This window comes from Oncorhynchus keta, chromosome 10 (assembly GCF_023373465.1).
Source record: "Oncorhynchus keta strain PuntledgeMale-10-30-2019 chromosome 10, Oket_V2, whole genome shotgun sequence".
Lineage (NCBI taxonomy): Eukaryota > Metazoa > Chordata > Actinopteri > Salmoniformes > Salmonidae > Oncorhynchus > Oncorhynchus keta.
Genome location: NC_068430.1, coordinates 56,833,988 through 56,842,350, shown reverse-complemented (window position 1 = coordinate 56,842,350; position 8,363 = coordinate 56,833,988). Strand labels below are relative to the sequence as shown.

Here is an 8,363-nt window from a genome sequence, read left to right as displayed (position 1 = left end):
CTTAGACAGTCACACAGACACTTTTCAGAATGAGGTCCTTCTTCCAATAGGATTTAACCATTTAACTATTTACATCACATCCTTGTCGTCAAATATGGTGGTTAATTTCTTTACTATCAAATGAGGAGAGACAAACTTATCACACAAGTCAGAGTTATCTCCCAGAGGCCCAAGTCAGAGTTATCTTCCAGAGGCCCATCCTCAGTAGAACACACACACAATAGTTAACAGAATACTATATTCTGTTGAATAAAACAACCATTTGATGCAATAAAAGCATTATAACATTATCTTTCAATTTTACCACCATACCCTGCACACAGACTCAGTACCGGTATCCCCTGTATATAACCTCGTTATTGTTATGTAATCTTATTGTGTTACTTTTTATTTTATTTTTTACTTTAGTGTATTTAGCTAATATTTTCTTAACTCTAGTTCTTGAACTGCTTTGTTGGTTAAGGGCTTGTAAGTAAGCATTTTACGGTAAGGTTGTATTCGGCATATGTGACAAATAAAATTCTATTTGACTTTATCTGTGGCCAATGACCTTGAGCCTTCTTGGATGGGCACTTCTAATGTATTTATTAACTCAATTATTATTTATATATATATTTTTACATTGTTTGGAAACTGATGTGACACTTATTAATGACAAAATAACATGCAAAACCGATAAACAGGTGGAGCTCAAAACAGGCTCTGCCCCACTTGCCCTGAATGACGGGTCGCCACTGGAGGGGAAACCAATCCATAAAGTCAGATACTGTATCTACCCTATCTTTGATAATAGCAGAGCAACAACCAAATCAGGGCAATACCAGGAGTCAGATCGCTAACCCGTCTTTGACTTATTTACTATTGCTATATATTTACATCTTAACTGTCAATCGGACGGCTGCTGGTCTCCTGCCACTGCCAATAAGCGAGTTTCTCATAGAATGGATAGTAAAGTATCTATTCTATTATTTCCATATCACCTGTATCAAGGCATTATAATTACCTGAAGGAAATGGATGTGATCTGACAGGAAAGGGAATGATGCTTGCATAATTTCAGTAGTAGTTCATTTTATCCAGGTGGTGAGGGTAGGCAACAACATCTCCACCCCGCTGATCCTCAACACTGGGGCCCCACAAGGGTGCGTTCTGAGCCCTCTTCTGTACTCCCTGTTCACCTACGACTGCGTGGCCACGCACGCCTCCAACTCAATCATCAGGTTTGCAGACGACACAACAGTGGTAGGCTTGATTACCAACAACGACGAGACGGCCTACAGGGAGGAGGTGAGGGCCCTCGGAGTGTGGTGTCAGGAAAATAACCTCACACTCAACGTCAACAAAACTAAGGAGTTAATTGTGGACTTCAGGAAACAGCAGAGGGAACACCCCCCTATCCACATCGATGGAACAGTAGTGGAGAGGGTAGCAAGTTTTAAGTTCCTCGGCATACACATCACAGACTAACTGAATTGGTCCACTCACACTGACAGCGTCGTGAAGAAGGCGCAGCAGCGCCTCTTCAACCTCAGGAGGCTGAAGAAATTCAGCTTGTCACCAAAAGCACTCACAAACTTCTACAGATGCACAATCGAGAGCATCCTGGCGGGCTGTATCACCGCCTGGTACGGCAACTGCTCCGCCCTCAACCGTAAGGCTCTCCAGAGGGTAGTGAGGTCTGCACAACGCATCACCGGGGGCAAACTACCTGCCCTCCAGGACACCTACACCACCCGATGTTACAGGAAGGCCATAAAGATCATCAAGGACATCAACCACCCGAACCACTGCCTGTTCACCCCGCTATCATCCAGAAGGCGAGGTCAGTACAGGTGCATCAAAGCTGGGACCGAGAGACTGAAAAACAGCTTCTATCTCAAGGCCATCAAACTGTTAAACAGCCACCACTAACATTGAGTGGCTGCTGCCAACACACTGTCATTGACACTGACCCAACTCCAGCCACTTTAATCATGGGAATTGATGGGAAATTATGTAAATATATCACTAGCCACTTTAAACAATGCTACCTTATATAATGTTACTTACCCTACATTATTCATCTCATATGCATACGTATATACTGTACTCTACATCATCGACTGCATCCTTATGTAATACATGTATCACTAGCCACTTTAACTATGCCACTTTGTTTACTTTGTCTACATACTCATCTCATATGTATATACTGTACTCGATACCATCTACTGTATGCTGCTCTGTACCATCACTCATTCATATATCCTTATGTACATATTCTTTATCCCCTTACACTGTGTATAAGACAGTAGTTTTGGAATTGTTAGTTAGATTACTTGTTGGTTATCACTGCATTGTCGGAACTAGAAGCACAAGCATTTCGCTACACTCGCATTAACATCTGCTAACCATGTGTATGTGACAAATAAAATTTGATTTGATTTGATTATAGCAAACACCACAGAAACGGAATTGGTGCTCGCTAGCTTTGCAAATTCAGCTATTGTTGGAAGCCAGCCAATATGAAACAAACTATATTAAAATGACAAAAGGTTGCAGCATATGTTGTGTAAATGGTGAACTCATACAGCTTTCAACTCTTGTCACTGCAATCCGTTTCACATTTGCTAGCTATCTTTTAGATCGAAGCCTTATATTGAATGATAGGAGATAAGATGACAGAAGCCCATCTCCTACTGTAAATAACCTACGTGTGTTTGTGCAGCTTGCCAGGTAGAAAAATGTCAGAAAAAAGTCAAAAGACAGACATCAGAGTATTTTTCAGTACACCAAAATGCAAAGCAAGAACCCTAGTAGCCTAAGACTAGTTGATAAAATGTTCATTAGGAAGAAGTGAAATGCTAATGGGAATGTTTCACAATGATGTCATTAGGCAGATCAGGCAACAGAGGGCACACAGACAGCAGAGCTGGGGACAGATGGGCAGGGACAGACAGGAGTCTCATGTAAGTTTGTTGAGTCTTTGTTTGCCAACATTATGCAAGGTTTTCCATTTTTTGGACTTGTAAAATAGGGACATAATTGGAAAATGCCATGGATACCCCACTCTCAACCTAAACTGGTGGCTGAACTAAGATTTGTTTAAGGCAATGGTATTGCTGTTAATTGTGTAGTTTTGGGTACTGGTAGTTAGGAGTATGGCAAACACCTTATTTATTTTCTAGAAGACTGAGGCAGTGAGTTGGTGAAAGGGAAAGAGCCAAGGAGAGAGACTTCAGAGGAGAGTGTCACAGCCACAGCAGGACCAGGTGTCAACCTTGTTGCCAGCAGCACCAGTATAGGGGACAGTGTCACAGCCACAGCAGGACCAGGTGTCAACCTTGTTGCCAGCAGCACCAGTATAGGGGACAGTGGCACAGCCACGGCAGGACCAGGTGTCAACCTTGTTGCCAGCAGCACCAGTATAGGGGACAGTGGCACAGCCACGGCAGGACCAGGTGTCAACCTTGTTGCCAGCAGCACCAGTATAGGGGACAGTGGCACAGCCACGGCAGGACCAGGTGTCAACCTTGTTGCCAGCAGCACCAGTATAGGGGACAGTGTCACAGCCACGGCAGGACCAGGTGTCAACCTTGTTGCCAGCAGCACCAGTATAGGGGACAGTGTCACAGCCACGGCAGGACCAGGTGTCAACCTTGTTGCCAGCAGCACCAGTATAGGGGACAGTGTCACAGCCACGGCAGGACCAGGTGTCAACCTTGTTGCCAGCTGCACCAGTATAGGGGACAGTGTCACAGCCACGGCAGGACCAGGTGTCAACCTTGTTGCCAGCAGCACCAGTATAGGAGACAGTGGCACAGCCACCGCATGACCAGGTGTCAACCTTGTTGCCAGCTGCACCAGTATAGGGGACAGTGGCACAGCATTGTCCAGTTACCTCAGTGATGGCACAAAACCATATCAGCCACACCCACAATTTATAGAACAGCAAACTCTTGCCAACAGAGTGTTGACATTTCAAGAGAGATGGTTTCGCAATTTCCCCTGGCTACATTATAATCCATCAATAAAAGGAGTTGTTTTCACTGTAGCCAAGGGTTTTCAAGCCATCCATCTTTTGGCCAAAGAGCGGATGCTGCCTTCATTAATGCAGGATTTAGGAACTGGAGAAAAGCCATTGTAAAATTCACAGCACATCAAAACTGCCAAACCCACCGCCACTGTGTAACTAACAGCCCACCAGCTAAATCCAATCAGTGTCCAGTTATCCAGTGCGTGGGGTAAACAGCAGAAATAACGAAAGCTACCTTGCACTGTATGAGAAAGCAACAACATTGATTGAATCCATTGAGACACTCAATACGATTTGCTGGCAAAGCAGTGGATCACTATAGGGCAGAATTTTTTAAAGTGTTGGATTGTGTGGAGGTTCAGTTTGGCGACCGTTTTGACCAGGATAGTCCAAACATTCTGCAAAAATTAGAAAGAGTGCTTCTCACGGGGGAGTTGGATGAGTCTCTAGATCAGTACCCTGAGCTGTGAAAGCTTGCAAGTGTGACTTTGACAGAGTAGAACATCTAGCTTTCTTTTGATGAATAGATATGTGCCCCAGGGTTCCATTGTAGCTTATGTGTTGTTCTCAATTCTTATTAATGATGTGGGAAATGGGAGTTACATCTATATGCAGATGATACAGTTATATATTAATGTGCTGCTTCTCTGGTTCAGACTATTGAAGAGCTCCAGACTGATTTTCAGTCACTGCAGGCCTCCCTTTATGGTCTCAAACTGGTCTTAAATGTACAAAAAACTATATTCATGACCTTTACCAGAGCTAAAACTCTGCCAGAGAACATTAGCATTGTCACATCTGGTGGCTTATCCATTGAAAAAGTGTCATCCTACAAATACCTAGGTATTTCATACTGAATGTGTATCTGGAAATTCTGCATATATATTTTTTTTGTCTGTTTATTGTGGCAGCACCATTAAGCTACATTATAAATTATGAATGTAAGATGATAGTGCACGGTGCAGAGTCTGGATGAAAGCGCAGAGTCCATGGATGAGAGGATCATTGTGGACCAGGTGGCCGGTTGGTGAGAGCCATGGCACGGGGGAAGAAACGGTTCAGGTGGCGGGAAGTTTTGGTCGTGATTGACTTGAACCATTTGCCAGATGGGAGTCTGTGGAAGAAAGGGTGGAAGTGGTCGGTGATGATCTTTCATGCATGCTTCCTTGCCCTGGAGTCGTGCAGGACCTCAATGGAGGGCAGGTGGCAGCCAATGACCCTCTCAGCAGACCCAGACAATCTGTTGAAGTGATGGAGGTGGTGAGGATGGACGTTTAGAACTGAATCAGTACACATAGCATTCAAAGGAGCACTGAGGACAAAACAACACCATGCATTCATGATGACTCCAGAGTGACACAGCGGTCTAAGCCACTGGATCTCAGTGCTAGAGGCGTCACTACAGACACTCTGGTTCGAATTCAAGCTGCATCACAACCGACCGTGATTGGGAGTCCCATAGGGCGGCACACAATTGGCCCAGCGTCGTCCAGGTAGGCCCGTCATTGTAAATAAAAATTTGTTCTTAATTAACTGACTTGCTTGGTTAAATAAAGGTTTTCAAAAATTCACCAGACATTGCACTGAGGAAAACAGATTTGTTTTATAGTAATTGTCTGATTGAGAGCTACCATTGTCTATCAGTTACAGAATCTCAAATTATACAAAATTCGGCATTGGAAGTTGTATTGAATACAGTCAGTAATACCCGAGTCAAATCGCACAGGGAGTCTTATCATATCAGATGTTATAAGTAAGCCAGAGCCATCGGTGGAAAGAGCACAAGTAGAACCAAGATAGAAGTGCAAACAGAATAAATGTATTATTAAACATAAGATTCCACCTAAAACAATGACATGATCTCTGTCCTAATTCATCTCTGCTCAACTCCTCACTTCCTTCCTCTCTACTCGCGTCCTTCTCGAAACCCATTGGAGGTCTGAGGCGAGGAACCTTTGGGTCGTCTCCTCCAATGAGGTTTCAGAAGGAGGTGCGATGGTCAATCCTTGCATCCATAGCTCGGTCCATGAATTTGAGAGTGGTTACATTTCCCAAGCCCCATCCCTCAGCTTTTTACCGAAACAGGGGCAGGGAGAATGCTCTGTTAGTGTTTCAACTGCTGATTGTCACTTTAAGAAACACATAAATGATCATACAAGTATGTTTGAGCATACATGACTGTTGGGTGTAAGGTGCCATACCTTTAGTTCCCAGGTGCAGCCGAGCTGAAACACTGTTGCAGCAGACCACCCTCTGGCTGTTTTCCAGACGGTGTCCCAGGCACTGTTTGTGGCAATGTCACCTCCCTCAAAATCAGTAGAGATCTCCAGGTTCTTACAGTTGGGGCATCACCATAATTAAAAGAGCAGTGGAGGCTGGTGGGAGGAGCTATAGGAGGACAGGCTCATTGTAATGGCTGGAATGGAATCAATGGAACAGTATCAAACACATCAAACGTATGAAAATCACGTGTTTCACTCCGTTCCATTTATTCCATTCCTCTATAGAGAGGGCAGAACAATACAGGAGATGGAATTAGATTTAGTATGGTCGAAGTCCCAACTTAAAATCCTTGTACAATCCAGACATTGGTAGAAAGGTAAACATAAGTAGGACTCTGGAGTTTGAGGAAAGTGGAAAGATGCATATGTGCAGAGTTGTGTAAGGCATAAGATGAGTTGGTGACTCACTGGTCCAAACTTAGCGTCTTCTGGCTCGTTCGTGTCGTGGTCCAGGGCGATGAAGTAGAAGCCTGACTCCACCTGGTCACACATGCATTGACGTCAGGAAATATCACAGACAGAGTTGGAATTGAAATGTTTTAACATCTTAATGTTGCATTCAAGGTAACAGTCCATTTCAAGACTGCTGTGGCTGTAGCGGCAACCATGGATAATGATTTAGCCAAATAAGTGATAACACATTATGTGAGACTGAGCCAAAGCTGTAGGGCAATTCCACGGTACAGAGTGACGCCGATACTCAAGATTTTTCACTTTAAAAATGTATGCAACCGTGTGCACAAGGACTACTTTAAACAATTTGCCATCGTTGGTTTGTTTGACATACATTTTAAAGTGAAACATCTGACTCAACATCACTCTGTTACTGTGGAATTGCCCGGTACTAATCTACACCACTTGTCAGTCAGAAAGGCTCAGTATTGAACAGCCTGCTGTTATTTCATGCCCAACCCACCTTGTGGAGAGCTATCCTCCTATAGGTTTCCACTTCTTCCCTTACCTACACCCCTCATATTGCTTAGCAATGACTATCACATACATTCAGTATGGAACCATCTTTCTAACCATTAGCCAGCATCTGGTCATCATCCAATCTACGTGACAAATGTCCTATGCACAATGTCTTCATACAGAGTCAAAGAAATGAGAGGAACTCGCAGTAGTACCACTAATAGTTCAGTTACGGGGGGATTGGTGGATAACATCTTTACCTGCAGGAAGTCCCTGGAGTGCTGTGCATAGAGGAGAGCCAAGGTGACCTACTTGGAACAGAATGGACTCCTGTCTCTGTATCTCCTGTCTGTCAACTGAGCAGAGAACAACTTCACCACCACACACTAGTGACAGTAAGACCTGCATGGAAAGAGGGATGGAGAGAAATAAATGGTTTAAGGTCATTCTCATTTATTGTAACTGCACAAAAACTGAGAGTAAAAAGTAACACATCTTTATTTCAAATCAGATTGTATCTCAAAGTATGTGGTTAGCGGTTTACAATATTGACTATTATTTGGTTCAGAGACTGACCTCTCTTGGCTCCCCCTCTATCACTAACCTTTTCCCTATTGAGGGTCATCCCTGTCTGTTCTCACCCTACCCCTCTCCCCTCTTCTGCCACCTAGTCATGCTCCTCTACTAAACTCCTCCTCGACTTAGATACAATGCTCCTATTTAAATCGGAGACGGTAAAGAAAACGAAACCCCCTTGCTTTGGGTTAAACCACATGGTTCCCTGCTAGCTTGCCTCATCAATAGCCTGCTTTAATAACAGAAGACCAAACAACTAGCTACTTACATTTCAATATTCAAATCACAGTAGATTAGCTAGTTAGTTGATTAGCTAGTTTCTCTACCGAAAAACGATCAAACTTACCTCTATATTATTGTCAGTCATCGTTCATCGTTCATCTTTCACCGTCCTCTTTTCATCTGTATGGTCAAAATCCGATGAGAGAGCAGTCGAGCCGTGATTGGTCCAAAAAAACTGACCAATTGCGTTTCAGTAGCCTGCACCAGCAATGTTCAATCGCTAGAATTTTCCCGTTATAAAATTATAGTAAGCAGTTGCGAGAGCAAAATGTGTTTTGGAGAACGAACTGGAAAATT

The 8,363-nt window shown here is 43.6% G+C and overlaps 1 long non-coding RNA gene across 1 annotated transcript; it reads right to left on the bottom strand.

Annotated features, from left to right (window-relative positions):
* Positions 1-4,865: 4,865 nt before the first annotated feature.
* Positions 4,866-8,187, bottom strand: LOC127932251 (uncharacterized). Its single transcript, XR_008144674.1, has 5 exons — positions 8,131-8,187; positions 7,469-7,610; positions 6,705-6,776; positions 6,216-6,402; positions 4,866-5,254 (listed from the first exon to the last, which is right to left on the bottom strand). It is a non-coding gene; the product is annotated as an uncharacterized LOC127932251 (long non-coding RNA).
* Between the last annotated feature and the right edge of the window lie 176 nt (positions 8,188-8,363).